At 39.2% G+C, this 27,014-nt stretch overlaps 1 long non-coding RNA gene across 1 annotated transcript; it reads left to right on the top strand.

Annotated features, from left to right (window-relative positions):
• Positions 1–17,453: 17,453 nt before the first annotated feature.
• LOC308176304 lies at positions 17,454–26,986 on the top strand. The gene is made up of 3 exons (XR_013938216.1): positions 17,454–18,416; positions 21,761–21,838; positions 26,463–26,986. It is a non-coding gene; the product is annotated as an uncharacterized lncRNA (long non-coding RNA).
• Positions 26,987–27,014: the final 28 nt, after the last annotated feature.

The following is a 27,014-nucleotide window of genomic DNA, read 5'->3' as shown; positions in this document are numbered from 1 at the left end:
GTCCAAACAATGACTGTAACTGCACAGTAAGATCTTGTTTCACTTTTCCTGAAAAATCCTTATCATCAATTATTATCATTAATTCTAGTGTACTAACACTAGTGTTAGAGAGCATTTTCTGAGTAACATCAATACTGTTATTCTCATGTCTTCTGACTACATTCATTATATTTGTCATTCTATTAAAAGAGCTTCTCTATTGTAATGATTTACATTTTTGTCTGAATTACAGCTATTATCACTTTTTAATACATCTCCACGTACAGCTTGTTTGCTGAACTCCTAATTTTCCCCCAATGATCATATAATGAATTATTTCCCAGTTTTATTTTTTATGCACAATAATGAAATGTTCCTTTATTTTATTTCTTGCCTTCTCATGAATGAGCAGTTAAGTTTAGGTGTGTGCTGCCTTTTGAATGTTAACTTTCTATCCAGAATTAGCTGAAAAGCAGTAAATGTGTTCAATTTGGGCTCTTCTATGAGAAATTAAGGTAAAAATGCATACTTTTTAAAGATATGTTTAAAAGAAATGTAACACACATCTCCACAAAGAATGCTATTAAGTATTGAAATTCCTTTATGGGCCTATCCACTCCTCAGAACTAAACAGTAATCCTGAGCAAATGCCTGGCACTAAGGTCATTGTTTCTTAGGTTATTTCTGACAGTGTGTTTTATGTCCAATATTTACTTCATTGTTTGGTAGGGGCATAAGCTGTTGTGCTTCAAGTTGTCTTGCAGACATCTTAACTAATTATAAACTCTAGTATCTCCTCTTTAAATTTGGTGTTCAGTCGTGGTATAGGATGATGTAAAAATTGTCAAGGTCGTCTCAGCTCAAATGCTCTTACTTTTCGTAGAAAAATGTTCAGAAATACAAAAGGAATGTTTCTTACTTAATCATTCTAGTGCTTGTATGTCAGCTGTAGCTGAGCAGAATATTTAGAGTGACATAATTGTTTAAAAAAAAAGAAAAGAAAAAGGAATTTTGAATGGAGGCGGAAGAGATTTCTGTGAACATTTCTTAAAGAATTCATTGGCATTTCTATTTCTTTGAATGAACAAAGCTGGATGTATTGAACTATAGTAAATATTTCATGTGTGGAGGACAATAGGTAACTGTTTCCAGTGTCTGCTCTGCCAAGATATTTTAGCCCTCTGTTATTGAATTGACTTGAAAGAACTTTGGCAAATCAGTTGCAAATTTACAACTACATGTCCTAGACAGCCAAATTTTTCCTTCGTTGAAATTAGAAATGTTTCCTTCCAATTTTAACTCTGTAAAGCCATGAGAAAGGTGTCATTAGTAAATGGACTGAGGTGGCACCTGGAAAACAGATGGATGACTGTGGAAGGCAGCGGGGAAGCCAGATGAGGAAAGGGGCCAGTGAGATGGTTCCGCAGCCACTCTGAGTAATGGGGTAATTATAAAGGCTTTGCACAATGTGTAGATCTGTAACACTGGGTATCTTGGAGCAGTGATAGCTGATTCCTGCTGTGAACGAATCTAGTGATAAATTCCTGCTGATTCCAGGGCGATCAGAATTAGGTCAATACAAACATCTACCCACTAAGAAATTAATAAAACCGGCTTTTGTTTGTTTAGGGTAATGAAAGGAATGTGAAGGTTTTCTAACTGGTACATCCAGGCAATAGAGAGGTCTACATTTAGTTTCCCAAATTACTCATTAAAATCCCTTCATTTCCTGCCCAAACCGCACCGTTACACACTGCCCTTTAGATGTTAGGAACTTTATAAGTGATAGCTACAGTTCCGTAGTGTTACTTTGTAATTGTTCATGTGCTAGAAGAAGAGTTTCCGAGTGGGGGCAGTAAAAAAAGAACTCCTCCATTTCTTCATTTTCCTAATTTTGGGCCATGTTGTTGCAATTCGGCATGGTGCATAAGCAATAAATACTATTCTGTGCCTCCACGCTGGCCAGCTGGTTCCCCAGATTTAGTACAGAGCTGTTTTACAGCCTGTTTGCTTGGCAGACAGCAGTTCCCTGCTAAATTATTCACTTTATTTTGTGGCCAAGAGACTGGATGTTTGTGACATGTCAAATGAAATTCAATCTCTCCATCTGATATAAACAAATTCTCAAGACTTGTGTCTTTCAGGAACAGAGCTTCCGGTAATGTCATCATCTTCTCCTGAACAGTCCTCAGCACTCCAAAGGAAGGCATTGGTAAAGCGAGGGCAAGATCCTCCTCGCGTAATGGTAGTGCACTCCCTAACCCTAGGCCGATTTAGATCAGGTTGGGGTGAGAATGAGTGGGGCACTCTCTGTACCTAGACATCAGAAAAGGAAAGGGCAGTTTGCTCATGCGAATCTGCACCAGAAAACACTGCAGTGAAAGGGGTCTTTCCAAAAACCCTACTTAGGGCCTCACATGGATCCATTTCAACAGATAGCGGGGCAGAAAGATACAATGCATGTGTGGACATAAGCAACAATTTTAAGTAAAATCTGTCTTGTTTGGGGGCAGTCTCATAGGTTTGGGGGTCTGACTTTGGATTTTATAGTCTTCAGAGTGCATGCTGTAGAATTAACCACATTACTTGTCTTAGTCTGGGAGACATTTCATTTTTCAGCCCTAGAGTTGAGGGGTAAGGAATGGGGTGGGATGTAAATGGCAGGTGTATTCTTATTGCCTGCACCACAGGAAGGGAAGATTGTGTGTTTAAAAAATTGCAAAATAGTGCTGTAAAATTAAAACCATGAGATTTAGATTTGCTCAAGTTGTAAATGGGGCATAGAAGCCACATATGTATCATTTGTTCTACTACCCAACAAAAACTGATAGCACAAAGGAGATTTGTTTTTTTTTCTTCCACAACTGAGAAAAAAAAAAAAAAAGTTGTTTCAGCCCCTTCATTTCCTCAAGAAAAGCTTCAACTATCTTCAGTAGAAAACACAGAAAAATTGTATCACAGACAGGCTAGAAATGCCATTAGTGAAACGCGGATACTTCTTCAAGCACATCAAAACTGTCAATACCAGATGCTTCAAAGGAAAAAGAAAAAAAAAAAAAACTGCTTTGATTATAGGAAGATTGTGGCAGAGAAAATTCTTTCACAAGCTGTATTATCCAGTCAAAGAAGAAAGATAAACCATGATTAATAAAATGCATGCAGATTTGTGTGGATCAGACCTTGGATTATTCTGAGAAGTAATTTTACAGAAAGTCTTTGGTGTTGTTTCTGTGGATAACTAAGGAATTGTCCTGGGAGAGCAGAAAACTTCTAACTTCCAAACCATCTCAAAACTCAGAGCAACTTCTTTCAGAGGATAAGATGGCATTTCCCAGAGCATTGGGTAGTGACGCTCGATGAAAACAAAATACAAGGCATGCTTGGACTGCCTAAACAGTTGTGTTTTAGTTAAAAGTACTTGGTATACCAGTTTGAGGGCTGTTCCAGCAGGTACGAGACTGTTACCTGCACACCAGTGCTGCTTTTTGGCCTGTTTTTAATGCATCGCACGGCAGTTTTAGTTGTCATTACTGATAGTCACCTGTCAGGGCTTTATCTGCTGGGATTTGCTTTCACTTTTTACATTCCTGTCTTTGTGTCTGTTATCACTGTGTCCTTCAACATCTGCGTGTCACCACACCTTGTGTCACAGACGTATGCATTGTACTCCTATAAACGCCTGGATTCTCTTGCCATCCTTTGGTCAGAGAATCTCGTCTTAGTTTCTCAAGGTCCAACCAAGTTTTTTGAGGTTAACAAATTCACCTCAACTTCATGTGGTTTGCATTCAGCTAAATATTCTGGTCCTGGCACAGGCTGAAACGGTGTCTCCTACTGGCATAGCATTCCTTGGATGTCTCTTTTTTGGGGCCCCTTTTCCTGAGCCTGAATGTGACACTCCACATCTTAGGTCAGAGGATGCAGGTTAGTTTGTAGGAGAGATTGCAGCTGGCAGATCTGTTCCCATTAAAGAAGCTCCTTCGAGAACAAGGGCTGGGCTGGAAGCATGCACCCCTTGTTGCCACGCAACAGTCAGACAGAACCCCGGGTACCAGACACAGCTCATCCATCACTTGGTGATTTTTCTGTGTCCTTTGCAAATGTGGCTTCCAGAACTGCACACAGTCTTCCAGTCTGTTTCAGCTGTGCTGTAAAATAACTTTATTACTCCTACTTATTAGTCCCCCACACTCTTATCTAATGATCTTGTTAGTCTTTTATGCTACCACACTCCATCAATTTGTATCTTAGTTTCAGATGATGACAATGCTGTTCTGTGTTTATTCATTACAAAGCAACAAGGTATTCCGATGTGAACTTAACTGCAGATGTTTCCTAACTTTGGACACATGCCTTTTCTGGGATAAACAACTCTAAGAAATCAATGCAGTGAAAGTAATAAACATATGGCTGTGGGACAGAATGCCCACTGATCCAAATTCCTTCTTTTTCTGTTTCAAGTAAACATTTCCTTTGGGAAGCTGTGTTCTTCGTGGTGGATTCAGTGTGTTGTTATATCTGTGATACAGCGCTAGGAATGTGTTAGAGGGCTATTTCCTTGCCAGATACGGAGACTAGGTTTTACCATCTGCTTGATGTCTTTTTTCCCCTTATGTAGGTAATACGAGTGGCTAATATTGAAGAGAACTAGTTCTTTCCTTATGTTGATAAAAATTGTATAAAGATGTTATGAGCATTTGATAAATGAGATTTACGCTCGTCTGCAAGTGGGAGAACGTATCTGTTCTTGGGGCTCAAAACACTCCCTGGTTTTAGACTGCATCGATAGAATATGATTATTTTCAGTCTACTACTGAAACAATTCCTAGATACAATTCCTTTGATGTTCAATAGAAAGTGCTTATTTATACAGTGAGATGCATAACAATATGCAACATCAAACTATAAAATTGTATACAGGACTATTGTTATAATTTTGTGTTTGTCTAACTCTGCAAAAAAATGTAAATCCTATGCCTAGCAGGAGGTTATTGAAAGGATCATGTAGTCATAGCCCATTCAGATGAAACAACCAGCAGGTTTAAGAAGAAATGAAATTAAACTTTAACAGCACCCTAACTACACGACAATAAAATTCAACTCTTATAATTCTGGTTACATTTATCTTAGAAACTCACTTTTATGGTATCTTAAGCTATAAAAGAAATTCATTAGAAACATAAGGAGCACAATGAGGGCATCTTTCATTTCCCTGCTCTAAAGCTACATGGGCTGAAAAACGCCAAGCTATTTATTGTTTCAAAAACTGTATGTGCATGCATGACTGCCAAGGGAAGAGTTAAGGTTATGCACCATAAGTTTCCTTCTTCCAGAGGTCAAAATGTGTAATTTGGGCAGGGTCAGTAACAGATAGTCTTATAAAAGATGGAAGTTGTGAGAGGGAATCACATTTTGAAAGTAAATTAAAACTGGAAAATGATCTTAGAAACAAAGTGATATGTACTTGTGAATCAGTACTTTTCAAGGTGTTAGTTGTGCACGTTGTGATTTCGTTATTCAACCTGCCGTGATATAAACCTCATCTCAAGCTAGCTGTTGTTTTCCTGCACTTTCCATAATCAAAGCCTGCTGAAATTAAACTGGTGCAGAGTTAATCATGCATGCTGACTGTTTTAGTTATCGCTTCTTTTTAGATCTGTACCAGTAGTGTCTAGGGAACGCAAACAGTAGTAGACCAAGAGCACCTGTAATTATTATTGCAAATTAGTAAATTGACCTTGTCAGAAAAAAATGGAGCAAAAGTTTCCCTGTTAATTAATTTTCTCAAATGCTTTTTAAGTTTGTACATATAGTGTGGAGATAGGCAAGGAAAAAGAAAAGGCAAGCACAGAAAAGATGCACTTAAGGCAGTAAATGATGGGTTATATACTGTTACCAATCTGGGAACTGCATTTTTACTAGTACTAGGTCTGGGGACCACCACGATAATTAGGTGCCAGTGTTTTATGGTAATTAAAATAGACTTATGTCTTCGTGACAGTTTGCAAATGAGGGTTTTTTGGTGGCAAAGAACTTGAGGTGTATTGTTGTTTGAACTGGTTGATCTTGGGGTAGAGCAGTTTCCTTTATTTGCCTCTGGCTTGCAGAATGCAACCCAGGTTTGCAATTAGCATCTGCAGGTAACACCTGTCCCGTGGGAAACAAACTTCCACTGCTGTGGGCCTCAACCAGCACAGCTAAATGTAAGGGGACAAAAGCTTCGCAGCAAAAAGTGTCACCAGATTGCGCTTCTGACCTGCTGTTCAGCTTCTGTTCTGCTTACAGAGCTACATATGGAGGGACTGCTGTTGTGCAGGACAGCTTGCAAGGTACTCTGCTGATAAACTATGAAATCAAATAACTGATAATGTCCTGGGTATGTTTGGGAATGCCAAAGGTTCAAAGGTTCTTCAGAATCTTTCCATCAAAACAGATGGACTGATTATATATATATATATACATATGTATGTATAGATATATAACTGACTTTTCTTATAGGTGTAATCGCAATGACCTCTATGTTCTGGGGCATCAGGGCAATGGAATTCTGGCTGGGCGATGGAAAGGGCAAGAGTTGGTGCATCTGGAAGGGAGAAAGAAGAAAAAGAGTGCTTCTTTCATTCTTTAAATCAAAGCCTGTGGTAACCATGTGATTTCATCAGGAAATTACTCTGCTACAGTCAGGAGGAAATCTAGGGACATTCCTTCCCAGAAGGTCCTGTGCTTTTGAAGGATGAAGCAGTTGCTTCATTTCACAAAGGTTCTTGCATTTAACTTTCTGCTCTGCCTCCGTTTCCTCATAGTAGCGAATGCTGAATTTCTGTCCCTGCCTTTCTGCCCTGCAGTTGCGCTGCCTCCTTGGCATGACTAGGAAAGGGTAAGATCACCGCAGCCCTGCCTGTAAGTTCTGTGGCAGAACTGAGGCAAGGAGCTGCCGAGGTGGATGTTGAAGCTGGTTTATGCTTGCAGCAGAGTCCACTTCTTGGCAGAGATTTCTAGTGCTTTGTCAAACTGTCTGGCTGCATCAGTTAATTACTTGTTCCAAAGTCATATCAGAGTGCTTAAATCTCAATGAGTTTGTTAATTTGATTCTTTGACTAGTTTAGGGGAACTTGGTTGTGCTGGGGTAGCACGAGAACAGTCTTGTAATGTACCTGCAGCACGCCTGCCTGCCAAAGAGGAGGATAATCAATCAGTCCGTTGCCGCCACTATTGATGTAGTGTGAGATGGTCTCTGACTTGAAAGATGAAGAGGAAATTAAGCGTAACACAGTGATAATGGAATGATCAATGCTGCTTGCTGCAGACTTTGCCTCTGCACTGAAAAAGCAAGATGTTTTGTGAATGCTAGCTAGAGATGTGTAAATGAGACGCTAAGTCTTGCCCGTAATACAAAGCTAACCAGAAGTGACTAATATAGCACTGTCAGCATTGGTGCTTTACCAGCAAATCAAGAGACACAAGAAGAATGAGAGGATGTCCCAAACCTTCTGCTTCAAGAAGGCACAGAGAGTTGTGGTTGTTGTCATGAAATTCCTTTTTCTCGGTCTTTGAATCATGGTTCTGTTTTCTCTTATCATCACTGAGTGTAAAGAAGGAATTAGTGGAGAAATCATTTTCTTCTAGCAGTTGTGTAGCCTGGGTTTTTATCTAAAAAACTGTCATAAAAACTCGTTCTTGATATTAAAAGATTACTTTCAGTGACCATAAACACTCATCAGTTTGGGACAAACTCTTTCCCTTCAATGGCATTTTCTGTGGAAGGAGCTTTCGATATCAAAACTTGCTCCGAGTATCATGGGTCTCAACTTCGTCTAGTATGAAGCCTATAGGTCACCAGAGCGATCCTGAATATTGATGTGGGGAGGAACACATTTGTAAGTGTCTCACCTTGGGAATGCCATGCAGTTGATAGGATTGGTCTCTGCAGCAGGTGTGTTTACAAAATTCTCTATGCGTAATGCCAGTTTGAATTTTTTATGTTAATAGTTCCCCTAAGGGAAAACAGGACTTCTGAATGTCCGCTTGTAGGATCAAGCATTTATTATTTATTCTATATGCATTTATCGATGGTTCTTGCTAATGAGATGAACTCATACCCTCGGGTTTTCCAGTGCTTTTATAGAATGTCAATTTCCTATGAAATCATTAAGGAAATAATTAGGGACCTTCATCTATTTCCCATCCTTCCTTGCATGTTAGAGCTTCGATGTCACCCCCCACTGTTATTTTCCGGATTCTGACTTTCTGCAAAGACTAAGGACAGGATTTCCATACCCTGGCCCTTTTTCAGAGCCATTGAGGTCCTTATTCAGTGTCTCACCCACCCTCTGAAACATTCTCTGCTACTTTCCTCAATAGTACCAGATGATGAAACAGATAATGGGATTACCATGCTCCAGTCATATGCTTTAAAATATCTTGCTGAGTCAAAATTTCATTATTTTAATATTCCATTGACCACTATATGAACTTTCAATTCGCTGTGGCTTCTCCACAAAATTACATTAAGTAACAGTGGCTTGTATGAAATCTTTTTTTAATATCCTTGATTAGTCAATAGCTTTATAATACAAGATTTTGTTTTCAAATTCCTTTTCTGTGTAGTAAACGTTCATTTCTTGGCACTACTGTCTGTTCAAATTGCAGTGTTGTTTACCTTTGTTTTTAATTTCATGTTAGCCTCAGGTTAAACCCATTCACACGTCAATCACCACTGAGCTTGAAATCTGTGCAGATATATTCTGTAAAATTTTTAACTGTTTGACCAGATATCCATAGTGAATCATAGCAGTCTCCTAATTCAGGATGGCTGTAGCAGTCTGACCACCACCTGAGCAATTCTGTTTCTGTTTTTTCTGATGACTTTTTCTGGTTTTTCTGCTCTGCTCTGAGCTGGGCAGTCTTTGGCAAAACAGGAAGTTTTGAAGCAATCAGGACAGAACTGCATAAAGATTTGGGGGAATCATTTGAATATGGAGGCCAAACACTGGTTTCAGAGATTGTTCCAGTTTTAAAAGCCTTGGATGATTGTAGAAGTTTTTCAGATTGTACTATAGTGAAATGAGCATTCATGAGGAAACTCAGCCTTGAGCAAAGTCACGAAGGCTCTTCTCCATCAATGTCCTTCTTTCATGCTGTTTTCAACCCACTCTGAGTAAATTTCAATCTCCTAGTATATGAGTGAATAGTTCTTTGAAATTTGTTCATTTCAAAATTGATATTGTTGGGGAAATTCATCTATTTTTTTTACCTTTGTGCAAAGTTATTTTTAAATATATACATTTTCAAACTGGATGCAGCCTAAGCCAAACCACTGGAGTGTTTTCATCTGGTATTTGGATTTGGACAAGCACATTATTTTATATATTTCTATTTATATATTCAAATGACAGGCATGGTCGTTTTAAATCTTCGAGTACACATTGATCCGTTTTTTGTTGTTGCTGCTAGAGAGCATGCTTTCCCTAAACTTTTGTTTCTTTCCAGGGCATTTCAGTTGAGCCAATGCCAGTGCAGAGCCAAATCCATTCCCATAGTCAGCATGATCTCCTCAATGTAGCCCCATGCCGGGTGATGTTTCCTGATAAATTCTAAGCATAGCTAGAAATAGGAATCCCTGCAGCACAAAAGCAAGAGTTCACCTTTTCTCCCAGACTGTTCATACCACTGTGCCCTTGCCTTGCGTCAACACTCAGTATCTTGTCTTTGTGAAGGATGTGAGCACCATACCCCCAGTTTTTAGTATACTTTTCCCCTCTTGAATCATTGATGGTAGATAATAAAAAATGTCACAGAGCTGCTCTGAAAATCCTGCATCTTTGAAATAAAGTACAGCAGGAATCACACTAGATAAATGACATGTTTTAACTGAGCTGAGTCCTTGGAGAACTAGTCTGGTGATTATAGGGAGACTGCAGCTGAGTGTCTTTTTAAATCATGTAATTTGAAATTAACTCTCTTTTCCTTATCTAGTTAGTACAGTCCATTGTTCTGAATTTACGGCTCAAGTTGCTATCTGATGTTTAAAATATAGCATTTCCCAAAGTGTTTCCTGATCAGTTTAATGTAATTTGAGAGCCTTTCATTCTTGAATGCTACAATTGCAATGAGATTAGAAGCACAGTGGTTAAAATGAGTTTCCATTGCTAAAAAAATAGATATTGGTAGATAATTCAGGATAAGGTCTCAAAAGAGAAAAAAATTAAAAGACTAGAAGGCAGAAAGTAATCCATATTGAGAAACTACCTGCTGTCCAAGGCAAGCATGGACTCCAGCGTCATCAAGCTGCAGTTCTCTTTGCTTTCTGATAATGTGCCAGATGTAACTTGAATGCCTCCCAGATCAAGCGTTGCTTGATTAAAATGGGTCACAGAAAAGAAAAGCAGTCAGAGCTTGCCATGTTCTACTCTGCGAGACTCACCCTGCCTGCCAGGCGAATGGGCAGCAGAGCTATTATCATTCAAACCGTAATGAGATGTGTGATTTAGGTTTTTCAGGTCTCTGCCTTTTATACTCTCATAATAGAAATCATTAGGGATCCACTGAAATATTCCATTTATCACAGTAAATTTAGGTGACTGGTGACATTAAGTGCTGTTATGGGTCTGGGTCGTGATTACTGCCAAGCTGAGTCCTGTTCTGGCTGAGTGAGTCTGCATTAACTCAAGTAGCTAGATTATTATCCATCATGGCTGATGATAAGGCCCAGTTTTTCTAGCAGCAGGGTGGTAGGAAAGTGTCCAGGAGAAGTCTCTGCCTCTTGCATCTGGGGCTGAAGTCAGGATGAAGTTTTCATGCTTTTGGTTGGGCAAATCAGAAGTCTTTAAGCTAATTCAGCCTTTCCAAATTGCACTTCCCTGCTTCTGCGTGCTCACTAGGGCCAACTCCTATTTATGCACTTGAGTAGTTATTACCTTTGTGCCTAAGAAAAGGAAAGCAATAGGCAGGCCTTCCCAGACAGTGATGAGGTGACAAGGAAATTACACTGCCAACCACAAACATACAGAATTACCACAAACCATTAAGTGTTTTTCTCTTCTGTCACACACTTTACGTCCAATCTGTCACAGCAATCTTGCTCTGGAATTTGGTTGAATCTCAGTCTTTGACTTCCATCCTTTCCAGGCAGGTTTTTAGCTTGAAAGCCAAAAATCAAGCAGTTTACAACATTCATTCACTATCTTGAGTTCCAAACACCGCCTTTACAAATTGCACATTCATTATGTAAAAAAAAGCACTTTGCATCCATTGTCAGTAGATACAATGCTTCAGTGCACACTGTTTGGCTTGATCTGTGTGCAGGCTTGAAATTAGCTGCCTTCCAAATGTACACGTCCTCGTACTGCTGCACAGTCCTCGGGTGTATAAGCAGTAGCCTGCTCTCCTTCTAGAATGAAGTAGGTCCATTTTAAATTCTGAGTTTATCCACTTTAACCTGGATAGGATGTGACATTTATTCTAATTAAGCAAGATTTTATCTAGGAGAAAAGGCAGGCAACCATAATAGGCAAAAATGAGGTATCATATTATCTTTAAATAAAACGAAATGGAAGCATGGATAAAAGAAGATAATTTGTTTGTCTTGCTGGTAACCTCAGGGCTCTGTTATTTTAAGACTGCTTATCAGAAATATCAATTCATACTCTTTTTTTTTTCCTTTGAAACAGTGGCAAGTTATAATTATATTATGACTTATTTTACAATCTCAAGATTTGTAATATTTACTCAGGCAAAATTAGAAACCAAGGAGAGTAATCAGTCATTCACAACTCTAATTCTGTCGTTACCCATTTTGTAGACTGAGTACAGAATAACTCTGTTGTTAGATTCTCTGAAATATACAGAGCAAAGAATAAAAGGTTTTTTTGATTTCTAATGACTGTTCACTCTGAGCACTATTAAAGCATCTCACCCTGAGTTACAGTCCTAAACAATAGTTCAGTCTTTATAATACCAAGGATACAAGGTGTTACTGGAAGTTGTAATAATTCGGGACCCCAATTACCTAGCTAATTGGGAGCATTGGACAAGGCTTTACCATCTCCTTCCACGGAGATGAGACATTGGTAGGATTTCTCTCACCAGTCAGATCTACTCTGAAAGCTGCCGGTTGTGTAAGATTGGGTCCTGGGGAGGGATGTGTTTCTGGGCTTTGCCCACAATATTGTCCTCTTGTGCATGCTGTGCTAGTCACTCTGGATGGATTGCAATTAGTATGTATCTGCAAGACCCTTAGAACTATCCCTGCTTTCAAACCTGAATCTTCTTGTAACTGTAAATCAGTATCCAGAAAATAATTTCTCATGTCTAACTTATGTGTGGCAGAAATATTATGAAAGTCTCCAGATTCTGCATTCTTTTACTTCCCAGCTGTCTCAGGAAAACTAAGAATTGTCACCATAACTTGAAGTCTTGATGTACATTTAGTGAGCAAAACTCTTCATAATATCACTCCGTAAGTCTTGATATTAATATTCAAATTTTCAGCTTCTTTATTCAAGTCAATGGTGAACCTAGAATAATAAAATACAATGGAATTGGTGTCGAAAATGATTATTCAATGAAAATTTTAATAACTGAGCAGACACCTAACCATATCTGAATTGTAAAATGAGGTCAGCTGTGAGTCATCACTGTTTATTTTAATAGCTGCTTAGGGTTCATTATGTAGACAGTTTAAAAATAATAATAATAATAATAATTCAAGAAATTCTTAGCTGAATCTGAAACCGTTAGAAGCAGGTCCTATTTATTTCAGTGGAGGTGTGCTGGCTTACAGCAGCTGAGGATATGATAGATATCTCTTTGTTTTCAGAAGATTTTCCACAAATCACTGCAAATATAGTGGTTTGGAAATACATACTTGTGAATGTGAATAAAAATTTCTGACCGTGGGTTTTGGCATATCATGTGTCTGGGAGGACTCTAAGCCCTGACTAGCAAATATAGAGAGTTGTGTTTTGGCCAAAACACCCTGGAAATAACGCTGTTCATACCTTTCTGTTCAAAGTAGAAAGTACACTGATATCAGAATGATACAAGTAAAATTCTGAACGGCTCTTCTGCCATCTGAGTTTGGGTCTGTTAGGAAAGTTATTTTCAGGGAGGGGGGATAAAACAACAAACTTCCACCATTTCATTCAGGCTAAAGGGCTGTTAATCCTCCCAAATGGCTGTTTGCAAACAATAATGCCTGCTGTGTTCTTCCTTACCGCTTGTTTCAGCTGACCTGCACAGAATACCGGTACGGATGTGTTCGTCCATTACTATTTTACAGATGCTACTCTGGCAAGTGTCATTGCAGCAATGTCCATCAAAAATGTCACTCAACACAAACATTTGCCAGATCTGCCTGCCAGCACGAGCTAAATCATCTCACCATGGATCGAATGGAGCTCATCCTTGCCTCTCCCTCTCTAAGAAAATCATTAGGGAGCCATAGAAGTGCTGATAACTAGCAGTGAATGACATGCAGCAGATGCTAAATATTGTAACACTGATAACAGTTAATTTTTCACTGTGAGATCTGAAACCTTATTTGTTACTGAGGAATCATTATTCTAGTTTTAAGGGATTGGACAGAGGAATTTGTGGGAACAGAACAAGACAGTAAGTAGTATATGAGCTGATTAATAATCGTTCCATACAAGTCCTTAGCCAGGAGTTTATAGGTAGCTCACTCTGTCTGTTCATACAACGATGCTTAGCACACGCATAGCCAGAGAGAACCTCAGTGAACCTACAAGCCAGGCCTTTGCTGGGTTCACCGAGCAGCTCTGTTCATGTTTATTGAAAGAGGTACAAGGCAGGTGCCCTAAGTGGGGTATGTAAGAGATGGAGATCAAAACACAACAGAAATAGAAGGAACAAGGACCTTTAAGTTTGTTGTCATATTTCTGATCGTGTTGAGGCGAATGTTTCACGTACTTCATTTCTGATAAGTAGTCTGAACATTTTCTCCTGCAGATTACCAGTATCTGTGGCTTGTCAAACCTACGCTGTTTCAATCTGAAAGGACAGACAGTTGTGTGCGGCAAGACTGACAAGAAATATTAAATTAATTCAGAAAATCAGACTCGGTCCTTACATTCTCCTACATAACACAGCTAAGGGGAACTTTGCAAACCTAAGCCCCAATCCTGCTGCTGACGTTTCCTTAGCAGATCACCGCATCCATGTCACAACTTGCTTGAAGACAAAAAGTGCCTGCTGCCTACTGCTGGGTCCAGACCTTGCCATGGGAAAGATCTGACCCCTGAGCAGATGAGCAGGGACTTCTGAGGTGACCTCTCCAGCTGTCAGAGAGGCGCTCCCACTGCGCTGCCTTTGATCCCAAGGAAAAGCATGAACCGGTACATCACTGCTAGGGTAACTAATTTTAGCATCTGCATCTGTTTAATTGGGACTCTCAGCAGAACATGACTGCAGAGGGAGCCCGGAGGAAAGGAAGATCACTTGGCTATGAATTGCGTATGTTTTAAAGCTTACCTGCCCTGTGGATAAATCCTCCCAGGAGCTGCGAGCTTTGTGCTGCTGCCATTCCTGACCAATCTTCTGCACTCGGATGGGAGGTTTTTTCCAGTGCAGGAGAATATTTAACAGAAGTACACAAGAGATCTACTAAATATATGGCATTTTCTCTGTCATAAATCATGATACTGAATATTTTCCAGAGCTATGCAAGATATTTGGACATTTCAGAGACTCTCCTAGATCACTTTTGTAATTTTCTGCATGAGTTGAGTGCTAAACTCCCAGATTTTTGGTCAACGTTTGTCAAAGGTCCCTTAAATAATACCTAAAATCTCCTTAAAATTTCCAGAACCTAAGCTAGCTTTGAAAAATCAACTTGCTCCCTGTTTGTGTCTTATATTACCAAGAATTGTACGCGTCACTCTTATCTTTTATCTTTTTATCAGAGTCCTGAATACTACTGACATTTCTAATAGAGGATTGCTGAAAATATAATAAATATAAAAAGCAGAGCTGATGTAGAATTATATTAGGAGGTTGGCTCTGAATTCACCAACTTTCTCATATAAGAATTTGTATTATTTAATTATCCTCCTAAATGTACACTTGTCTGTTTCATTGGTCTCTTGAAGAATGTGAATGCTGCCTAGTCAAGAACTGCATATGACCTTTTCCATCAATATGTCTCACTGTCTACATTATAATACAATATTCATTCACAATATATACATACGGAACTTAGTAAATTGTTTCTGGGTTTAGGAGTGGAATGTCAAAAGCTAAGACATGAGCATTCATCTGCTTTGGATTAGTTTTACAGACCATCAAGCAAACGCAGCAGAAGAATAAAGAGACATGGCTTATAACCTGAATAATTTGAATTCAGGGTTTGAATCCAAAATTCAAATAGTTATTCTCTTCTGAAAATAATTAAAGGTTGGCAGCACTTTTAGTTATGTGAAAGTGACAGTAACCTTTGTAGTAAAGGACTTCTGGTAGAACACAATGTGATCTCATTGTTCTCTTAGAAGAGATCCCACAGTCAGTGATGAGAACCTGGAATATGCTTCATACTGTGCGTTCAAGTTTGAAATGAATGTTGAATCTATACCAAGAGATTTCTTTAAAATATGCTAAACTCTTTTCGCAGCATTTTGTTTCTTACCAGCAGTTTGCTGAACACCTCTTCAAACTCTGCAGCCTTTTGCAGTTGTTTCCAACTCTGGCCACCAGTGCAACAAAAGAGCAGCCTGTTTTATAGAGAATTTCATCACTGTTAGTGCTAAACTGTCCAAACAAACAAAAAAGAACAACACTAGCACTTCCTGATTCCTAACCTTGTTGGATGTTGTGTTCCTCTGAAAGAGGTGGATGGGCGAGTATTGCTCTTGAGAAAAGCTTTTTGTCTTACCAAGACCAGCTTTTGAGAACCTGCGAGCTGTCAATTCTTTTTTCCTGAAAAAGAAACAAAGGATTTTGTCCTACTTTTCTAGAGATTAGCTTTTGTTTAATCTTCCAATCTTCTGGCATACTGAATCACTGACTACTCTAATAACAACATGCTGGTTAATCCTTATGAAACACGTAGTGATAATTCCGCCTAAGAAACAATTCATGTCTTACTGGCTGTCAGCTGAAAGATTATGTTAAAATTTCTGCTGTTTGGGAAAAAAAAAAAAAAAAAGAAATGTGTGTTTCTCCCCTCAATTATTTTATTTTGCAGTGAACAAGGTAATCACATTATTCTCTCTTATTTCAGGCATCCTCATCACAGATGGTCATTTTTTACTGGATTTCATTTTATATTCTCTTAGAGCAGACCAAAGGTAGGAAAAGAAAACCTACCTTTCAGCTGGTATTTGTGAAAATCTTGTGTGAAACTCCCCCAGGATTTGAATCTTAACATACTGTCAATGACATAATTTTCTTAATGATTTTGCACCGTTCTTGAAGTGGGAAAAATCTACTTGTTAAGTAATACTAATGAACATACTGCTTCTGCTGCTAACCTAACCCTACCGTAACCTTCCTTTTTTTTCCTGCTGTCATGAGGGGAAATGGTCACTTTTTTGTTGCGTACACAGCACACAAAATGAAGGCCTGACAGCAGTTCACAGACAAGTCAGCAGCACAGTGAAAATCAGCAAGAGCTGCTGATGACTAGTTGTAGGACTACCATTAAAGCCATATTTCAAAATGTGCTTTTATGTCAGTGAGACAATTCTGCCTTAGTACATCTTTCAGCCCAGCTCCCTGTGCATGGACTTGCCTTCTTAACTTTGTCCACTGTGCTTCATTTTTCTCTTTTTTAATTTGTCTCCTTCAAATCTTCCCCCGACTCACTTACTTGCACATCCTTCTGAGACATTTTAAAAATAGATGGCTGAAAATAAGAACATTACATAAAAATGTGGAACCACCGAGACACATGGAAAACGTTCACCATAAATCACTCTCCCTCCTTTACCTTTTGCATTGACTCTGAACTCTTTTGAGCAGACAATTTTCTCTACAGTAATACACTCAGCATGCGGTGCTACTGGACCTACAGATGATTAGCAATGAGTAACCCTGTGTCAGGCTTAGTTTCAGTCCTTTCAATGAGAAGGAAATGTCTATACAGCAGAATGGATGATCAAAATCATCCCCATTTAATAGGGTCACATTTGTTGGTGCTTATCAATGTAAGATCATGCAGTAATAACCACTGTGTTCAAGAATAATTATTTTTAAAATTACATGCTGTACTTTAACTAGCATTGGATATCACTGCTCAGTGTAAAAGCAAACCATTTAAAAATAAATACCAATTATGGATTAATGAAATATAAAAACAATCAAGGAATTAAAAATATTTAAAACCTGGCATTTAATCTTTTGCCAATATAAAGATGAGATTTCATTTTCAGTATTCGCTATTTTCCTTTTGATCTTTCATTACTAACTTGAATTCTCTTTTGGTTTTGACTACCTTGTGTTTAATTTCAAGAGAAATTTATCTGCAGAGAAAAGCCTGAGATCTAAGGATGAATGCATTTAGTTATGTTTTCTTCCCACCCAGCCTTACAAGTGGGAACCAAAACCAATTTGTTTGCTTTTCTTTATATTTGTTTGTAAATGACAAAACGCTATGCTGTTGTGTTTTGTGTTAATAGTTATGTAACTTGGTCTACTTGCTCTGATATGTTAAAAAAAAAAAAAAAAAAGATAATTTGTTTCACCAAGAGCTCCCAGGTAGCTCTTGAGCTGTTAGCTGGAGTTTCCATTCTCAGAAGGTACGCATCAGTAATCAAGTCTGTTTACTTCTTTCAGTATGAACTCTGAAGGAGGGCTGATCCTGAGACAGGTCTGTGACTGAAGCCTCTGAATTGTGAAAGGAGCTAATGGAAGGGTCTCTGACAAAAGCCACTGCCTTTTTATAATAGGGGTTAAAAAGCTGAAAATGAATTTCCCAGAGTGCGTAACACAGCATCCTTTTGCTGCGCTATGTCCTGGGAAGCATCATGTCATTTTCCTCTCAAGGGGTATTATACATTCCACATAAAGGTGCATGTTTAGAGGCATCTTCATTTTGGTTGCCTGTGGACTTTACAAAGAGATGTAGAGCCAGGGTGAGTGAAGAAATGTCTCTGTGTTGATGAGTCAGGCTGGGGGATGAAGGCCAGCTGGGCGTTATTATAGATCGCTATGAACAGCAGTGGCATGGGCCTCATGGAAAGCTCAGACACCTGGGTCTGGGATGGGAGATCAGCGTGGTAGCAGACAGGAGGAAATGTATCTTTTTTTTTTTTTTCTTTTAGAGAATTTGGGGTAGAGGAAATAGGAGTGGTGTTCTCTGTCAATCTTTAAAGTTAGAACCAGTAGTTCCTGCATTATTTATTGATGTTAGTGTTTCACCTATCTCTTCTGAATGCTGGAGGAAAACATTGCATTCAAGTTCTCTACAAAGCATCTCTGTTGAGGTAAAACTGGGGGGGTTTATTTAAGCGGGGGATTGAATGTATTGGAAATAAAAGAAAAACAAGGTCGAAGTCCAGGAAGCTGAGACCTGTCGATGTCCTTATGTTTGTAGCTGACCAGAACTCCGCTTCCTACAGACCCCGTTTGCAGCATCTCTTTCTAGCAGGAGCCCTGGGCTCAGTAAGCTGCCTGATGCTGCTCGGGGGGGGGGGGGGAGAAATGAGCTAATTTGACCAGCTACTGTATTTGGGGCCAAATCATGCTTTTGGCAATGAAGTTTTCCCCTGAACTGTATCAGTCGGTCTACTGTAAATTCACCCCTACGTATTCTGCTGAAGGCAAAAAACTGAGGTAGTTAACTCCCCTTTGCGTTTTTTTTTAATATATGGAATAATAATATCTGACTCTGAAAAGTCATGCTGACTCTTTAAATCTTTTTTATTTTAAACTATTTTTTCCTTCCCTGAACACTGGAATACATTCTTGCCCTCTGGATAAACCTGAATCAAACTTAACATTAATTTGCAATCTTCTTGCCTTCATGCTAAGCTAGCCAAGGTACTTTACTGCTAATTTCACAGCTCTCAGTACCTCAAGGCAACGCAGCTCCTGCAACGTTTCAAGCCTGGTGAATGATGCCTGTAGTTAGGAATGAGTGCAATGGTCTAGTGAGCTTAGAAATGTGCACAGCGTTACATGGGTTTCTGTTACTCTGTCAAGCAAAACACTTTGCAGATTGGCTCTTCTGGTTCTGGTTGCCTCTGCTGGGGACAGTGGAGGCTGATGGGGTCTGCAGGGCTCAGGTAAAATGCTATGACAGGGAATATGTGGAGGCAAAAGCATGACAAAGATTTCTAGGTGATTCTGAGGGCAGTTAGCGTAAACCTGAGCATTTCGGATGTAAAAGGACATAACTGTCAACAGAGGAAGAAACCAGAAGAGATCAGCCTGTTTGTTACTGGAGGTAGGAAGTCCTTGGAATCAGCTGCAGTTTACTGTAGCAAGTAACTTAGTCTGCAGAGGAACTTCAACACATTCTTTTATACCCGATGTTAATGGAGTTGCACAAGATGCATGCTTGAAAGCTGGGAGAGGTAAGTGGGGAGCTGGGGAGGAGACATCAGCTAAAGGCAGCTGTCAGGATCATTGCTGTGTGTGTTTCATGATGAAAACCTTTTGGCAAGACTTTCCGAGAGGCTGCAGTGGTATCTTCAGAGTGTTTGTGTCCATGGACCATTTTATATAGGATAACCAGAAATAAATAAAGTGACGTGAGTATAGGGTATAAACTCCACTCTAAGGGCCCAGCTACTAGCTCCGACAGGAGGGGACCATCCATCTAGGCTCTGTTTGCTGCTCCTTTACCTTGCTGAGTAGTGCAGGTACCACTAGAGGGCTGTCAGGCAGAAGGAGTGAGGACCTCTGGGAGGGTGTCCAGGGCAGAGCAGGGTTCGGTGCAGGACCCCTACAGACTGGTTTCGAGGCAGGGTCTTAACTATCAGAAAGTTTAGGAAGTGAAAAGGGGAGAGATTTAGTCATCCTGAATTGTGTTTCTACGATGTGAAACATTGATGTTAATTATAAATGAAGCTCTTGATTCGTTTTGGCCTTGAAAGCATGATTCAGAGGCAGGGTGCTTGTGGTCTGTTATGAGGTTTCAGAGGATGGCGGCATCTCTGTGAGCCACAGGTAGCAGCGTGTGTGAGGTCTTTTTTGGTAATTCATACGTTGAAGAGATAGAAGTCCCAGAGGTAAAAAGGGCTGAATCTCTGGAGTATGTTTTTTTTTGTTGTTGTTTTATTTTTTTGTTTTCAACTTGCTGTTCTAATTTGTATAAGAACGTTAGAAGTGTATCTGAAGGCTGCCTTGCAGTGTTATAAAGTGTTAGTCTAAGAAGGCAGTAACAAAATAGATAAGATGCTGAACAAGAAGGGGACCAGCACAGTGACTTGGCAGTGGGGGTCCTGCTTGGCCAGTAGCCTTTGGTTCAGATCTGACTGGAACGGAGCTGTAATGCAGCAACTAAAGCGCGAGCACGTTGTCTGTCCGTGTGCGCCTCACTTCCTTGATGGGCTGCAAGAGTGGGAGAAGATCCTGAACGCTGATGTCTCAATATTGGCTCAACACCAAAGCAGTGTTCCTGCAGATTCGGTTACACTCATCTGGACGTTTGGCACATACGTTGATATTTCTTTGATAATTTTCTTCAGTCGGTAAAAGTGCACCCAGTGACTATATGGGGAGGGAGACCAATGCAGTGTTACAAAGACACACACAGATCCTCAGATGTGCCACTGCAGGCCGCAGCTGAGGAGATGTCAGCTTAAAAACTGTCTGCTGTGTCCTTCCTTACAGGCAAACTCACATGTTTTGTGAGGAAAATCCTCCATTAATACTTGTTTCTCTAGACCTGCTTCTCTTCTATCTCATGACACCCAGTCATACAAACACAAGTCATTGAGACAATTCTCTTTCATGACTTCGAGCAGGGTTCAGCTCTGTGCAGAGCCTTCAGCTTAGAAGCCGCCTGACTTACCTGCCACATTTTAGAAGAAAATGTCCAAAACTAATAAGCTTGATTATTCAACGGAAAAGCAGATAGGAGAAATGAGTGCTATTGCTGTCTTGTTGCGTGCAGGGTGCTCCAAGACTTTTTGGCTTGTTGCTTTTGCTCTCTGAATAAAATGGGAGAATCGTATAAATATTGGCAGTCCTCAGTGCTGCTTTTTAGCCAAAGTTGAGCAAGCAAACAGCTGTGATTATGCCAGCTTTTCTCAAATGAGCATGCCCTTAAGGAGCAGGTTCAGCACCTCCCCATAGTTCTAATTAGAGTGTGTTCTTTCCCATGTACAAGAACACAACAATTATCTAATAGCTATTTACAGGTTGGGATATTCCCTGTGGTGCTATTAGAGCGCCTTTAGTGGCTTCTCTTTGTGTTGTAGACAGGATGAATCAAGACTTGCTTCCCTGTTCTTCCAGTTTCCCACCCAAAATGAGCCAGGCTGGAAATCTGGCAGGAGCTTTGAAGGTCCTTTGAAGCTTCCTCCCTTTCGGAAAGGCTGGTGTTTGGGAGTGCTTGGTGTGGCACTTTGAGAGTGTGTAGTCTGTAATTTTAGGGAGTTCATGGTATATATGAAATGACAACCAGCAGTACTAAAAGTATAGATAAGAGTGGAAATACAAAGGCTTGTGTTCACGTCTGGTATTGCAATTCATGTTAACAAGGAAGTTGCAGGTGTCACTGTTTAACTGGACTTCTAGAGCCTTAAGTGTTGATCAGTTATTTTTAAAAGGAAAGTCAGTCGTTCTCTTCAGCTTTCTGATAGTCTCTTTTGCATTTCAGAACCACTTGATGAAGCAGGAGAATGACAGCAAACGTTGCAGCAATAGAGAAGTCCTTGCAGCCCTGTTCTCAACTGCAGTAAGTTGTTGAGGTCTATGGATTTTAAGAGTGATAGAGATTCACACCACATCTAGGCTTTTTTTTTTTTTTGGTATCCCAAGATGAGATACTGAACCTAGCAATGTAAAAAATATAAGTCTTTTAAAAAAAACAGTCAAAATCTGTGTTGCTTCAGTGTTCAAATCTGTTTTCTCATTGGAAATCAAGTATAAAATTTAAGAGCTACGTAGAGTTTTCAGTATACTGGGTGATACAAGCTCTCTAGACTTCCACAGGAGCCAGAGGTACTTTGCAGATCACAAGAATTATCCAACAACCTGCAAAAACAGGCCCCTAATTTGCTCTTAATTCAACAAATGGTTATTAAAGACCAGCAAACCCATTATCCTGTAATGCTGACATACTTTGCTCTTTTGGGACATAATTTGAAACTGATTTATCTTTTGTTCTGTGCAGTGTTCCTTCCAATAATCTTACTCTTGAAATTTGTTGGTTTTTTTTTTTAATGCTACTCCTGTAATAACTCAAAGGAATAGACTCTTTGTCACAGTTTTACTCAGAAATACAAAACTCTGTAGGAAAATGCAATTTTAAATTCTGCTAGAACATTTCACAATCTGCGGATCACTAATGGCACAAATCTATTTGACCTTCATTTTCCATTAGGTATCTTTGTATAGGTGTGAAATTAGCTTAGTTTGTTTAAGCATGCATACTTACACCTTAATGAGCTGATAGCATTATCTTTATCAACCCTGTAAATTACTGAACTAAGTCCCACTTAATATTAGATGCAGACAATGTCCTAGGTATGAACCTATGTAACAGAGTTGGAATTACAGATAAAGCTATGTTAATAGCATTAATCAAACTGAAAACTTATCAGTGGGAAAGGCAGAGAAATTTTCCAAGGTTTTACCTTCTGATTCCTAGAAATATCCTGTTAGAAACCTAGTAATTGTGCTGTACAAGTCTATTCATGTATCTTTGCTGAACTGTGTAATTTTTTTTCTTTAATCATCAGTAGCTCCTAGCTCTTCCTTCTTTGAAATTTCCTGGAGTTTGTCTTTGAGCTGAGATGATTTCTTATGAAATTCTAATATAAAAGTCTCTCAGAGCCAGATCAGCTCTAACTAATTTGGTGTGAAAGTAGGCAGTTTGGAAAGCTTCAGGATATCTTGGTAGAAGGAAAACGCCAGACTAATGAATATTTTTATAATTTGGAGGAAAAGTAGATCCTCGAGGCATAAAGTTTTATCATTGTCATCTACTTTGTTGTTGTGGTGAAGATATTTCAAGAAAATGATTTGCAAATGAAATTTTAAGGAAAATCTGTTAAAATTTTCTCATTAAAAGACTGTGTTAGACACTTACAGGATGGTACAAGACCTGTCGATCGAAGGAAATAAAAGCACTTCATGTTTGTTTTATTGGCATTCTCTGTTCATGAATGCAATTCAATTATCTTTGGTATTTGTCACTCTGCACCTTTAAGGTTATAGAATTTTCCTATTGGGATTCATAACGATATGGCTTTTTGTATAGCAAATGAACCGTTCCTGATGTGAGCTTCCAAGAGCAGGAAGGCAAAGGCAAAAGAAGCTGTGAATCTAGGAATGTAACTGTTGAAGTGTAGGGAGTGATGTGTACCCAGATACAGACTTAAAGGCAAGCAGTGGAACATCAGCAAATGATCATGCAATTTGTTTGAATTTAACTGAAAAATCACTGAGTGCTCACAAAGGCATTGATAAGGTTTCACTTCTGTGTAAGGTCAATATAAACTCCACCTCACCTACTTTAGGCAGAAGAAAAGTTCTGTATCACTCCATTTATTCTTCCTGAGACATATCAGTTTCCCGAGAGATGATAAAAAGAAATTATTTTGAAGAAGTCAAGATGAAACCTGTTGACCTGTAGTTAGTGTCTAACTGACTAATTCTTCTCTGAACACTGGAACTGGCAAGCAAGGAATTTCAGAAGATATTATGACTTTGCCATCTGCATGTATGGTGTTCTCTGCTAATATATTAAGTCCTAAAGGATTTCTATTTTTTTAAACAAAGTTGTCAGGTATGAACCAGTAAACCGTCTCATTTAAGATTTAAAATTTTAAGTGCTATTAAGTGTTGTATCAAGATTACGTCTTATTACTAGTTATGGTACTTTTTACCGGTGATATAACAGACTCTTTTTCAGAAGAGATGCAAACAAAGGGTCTTCTACAGCCCTTCTCTTATAGATATATGCTTTATTTTTACAACCAGGCAGGAATCAAGTATAAAAATAATGAAATGTAGCTGGATTTTTACCCTTCCCTCTTGCTGAGTCTACTTTAATATTCCACTAAGGTGGCCCTTAAGCACTCCTACTTGGTGCTGATGATCTAAGTCGTTTTCACTTGAGTTGGTTCCTTGGTCCTTGCTAGAATGCAGCTCTCTCTTATAACGATGTAGCTTAGGGGTAAATTTTACCCAGGGAAGTGGTGAACACCCCGTTTAGCTCAGACAAGCTGTTGCTACATAAGCAAAATAGTTCACAGAAAGGAATTTAACACTTTCAGTAAAAATGTGCTGGAATGCAGCAAACAGACTCCATTCAGGATACTTGAGTATTATATTGGCCTTTTATCAGTTTTAATTTTAACATGTGGCTAACTCATCAAAGTGAAAACTTTCTGCCGCTCTTTCAGGGAGTGTGCTGTACTTCTCGTTTCCTTGACCTTTTAAGTTTTCATCATTTTTTATAGATCAATGCAATGTATTAGAACATTTTCCTGAAGGAAAAAAAAAAAGGTAAAAATTGCATTAAAAATAATATTAGAGGGGGCATATCTGTATAATTTTTATCAGCAGACATGCTTAAATGTTCATAATAACTGCAGAAATTAAATAATTAGCTTTAATGTTTGGGTATGTTTGAAATAAAAAAAATATATTGACCAACATAAATTTTAAATAGCTCAGCTCTAATTTATGTTTAGAATATGCATAATACTTAGGATTAAATTACAGAATAATTCACATAAATAATGTACCATTCTCTCCAATTAATTTGTGATTTAAATAATAAATCTAATCTGAATTATATATAGATGCTAGTGTCTGGATGCAAACTTCAGATTGCCAAAGACAGATAAAAAGCAACTTTCCGGAGATCTAACAGTAGGTTATAAGTTATAAAATACTGACCCCATGAAAGTAAAGGGACTTCATTACTAAAAGAATACATCCATTTTATATAAAGCTTCTCTGCCAGAGGAACTGATGAAAGTCAAAGAGGAGAAACAGCTGGAGAATGGCTGGGAGGTACGAGTGCTACAGAGAGAATTCAAAGCAATTTGCAGAATCCCTGAAGAAATTACAGTTAGGTCAGAGCAAAGGTCTTAGTCCCTCAGTACTATTCCAGCGTCATAGGAAGCTTGCATTTAGTCCATGATCAAAACCAATTCACTGTGTTTTGGTTCTGAGTCAGACTGGCGCTTGGAAGGGTCCTGTATTGCATTTCCCTGTGATCCTGTCCCTCTGTTAGCTGGTTTGCAGAGCAGGATATCTACTAATTCCCCTAAAGAAAGCATTATCATCGGGAATTTTGTGGGTCCTTCGTTATGCGGCAAAGATGTTGCTGATCAGAGTTTCAGTTAGAAGTTAGAAAAGGGATGTGGTGCCTTGATAAGGGCTGAGGAACATGGTGCCCACTGGGTAACGGGTGCTGGTCCCCTGCATCTTCTAGGATTTAGGTTCAGGGAAGAGGCTCTGAACTAAGAGAGGCTCGATGCCAGGCACCTAAACTGCTCTTTTAATTAAGTCTAGTTCTGAAATGATATGTACTTGGCAACAACAATATCTGCTAATTGTAACTGCTTGTTCTGAATTTGTTACTCAGTTGAATTACACAGGAACTAAATGTTCCCCTCAACATATTTTTTTCCTTTCCTAATAACACAGTGAATCATGAAGGACATTTTCTATGAAAGCTGGTGCAGGCCTGACCCAGCAGTAGGAAGAAATTTGGTTAGAAACGGAAATGTGTGGTACGGTCCTGATTCTGCCAAAAGTACCGGCACTTACTTCACTGTTAAACGTTGGTGATTTTTTTTTTCTTTCCTCCAAGTTTCAGCACGTTCTTGCATTGTGGTGGCTTTTGTTTTTGTTTTGTTTTGGGGGGGAGAAGGTAGGTAGGTAGGTAATTCTTAAAAAAAAAAAAAAAAAAAAAGTAGGTTTTTCCTGAGGAGCTGAAACAACCCTAAAGAAATACAAAATCCCCAGGAGAAATGCAGGTGGCGTGACATGCCTAGGAACTTGGAGGGGTCGAGGTCGTGGTCCACATCTAGGCTGGATTTTGTTTGGTTTCCTATCTGAGTAGTCCTGCAGTAGAGAATCACTGGCAAAAATAAAAGTTAATAAAAAAATTATCAGATGGATTTATGCATAAAACAGCAGAAATTCCACCTGTTATGTGGCAAATAAAAACTCCTGTCATCTAGAGTCTACTTGCTCCAATTGTGTTGCTACATCCCATCTATAATCTGCTAGAGTTTCCCTGCTTTAGATCATAGGGTCAATAGCAAGATAAACCCAAGAGATTAATTTGAGTCACGTGCTGCGAACTGTGCCAACAACTGTGGTTTTCTCTACTTAAGCTATAAAGCACAGCGAGGATAGCATCGAAAAACTGAAACTCCCAAATGCCTGCCCGAAGTTGCATAACTCTGCCGGTGACTGCGTTTGTGTGTCCACGTGGGAGGCTGGTCACACGCCTGGAAGTGTCCCCTGGGCTCTAGGGGACATGCCCTGCCTGAGCACGGTGCTTGCTGAAAACTGGAACTCAAGGGTCATCTCACTGAGCTCTGCTTTGCTGCAAGGTCATAGGGAACCTGGCAGGATTTAGGAAATGGAATAATGAAAGCTGAAAATCTGATTAAAATATTAATGAATTGCTTCATCTCGGTACTTAAATACATGTCAAAGTTCTGCAGATACCACCAGGACTGCTTACAAGCTGAGGACCCATGAGCAAACCAGGCCCTGTACACACAGATGTATGCACAAACGTGACTTTCATGTCTTGGCATAGGTTTCCACTAACTGCATTCACAGCATCTAAAAGGTTGAATTATAAAATATCATCTAGAATATCTCAAGAAGTAGCATTTTTGACTTTTGTAGGCCTGTCATTTTCTTCTGGCTAGACT

Source organism: Anser brachyrhynchus, assembly GCF_964034855.1.
Source record: "Anser brachyrhynchus genome assembly, chromosome: 12".
In the NCBI taxonomy this organism is placed as follows: Eukaryota; Metazoa; Chordata; class Aves; order Anseriformes; family Anatidae; genus Anser; species Anser brachyrhynchus.
The sequence above is the reverse complement of the archived record's forward strand: the minus strand, read 5'-3'. Positions and strand labels throughout refer to the sequence as shown.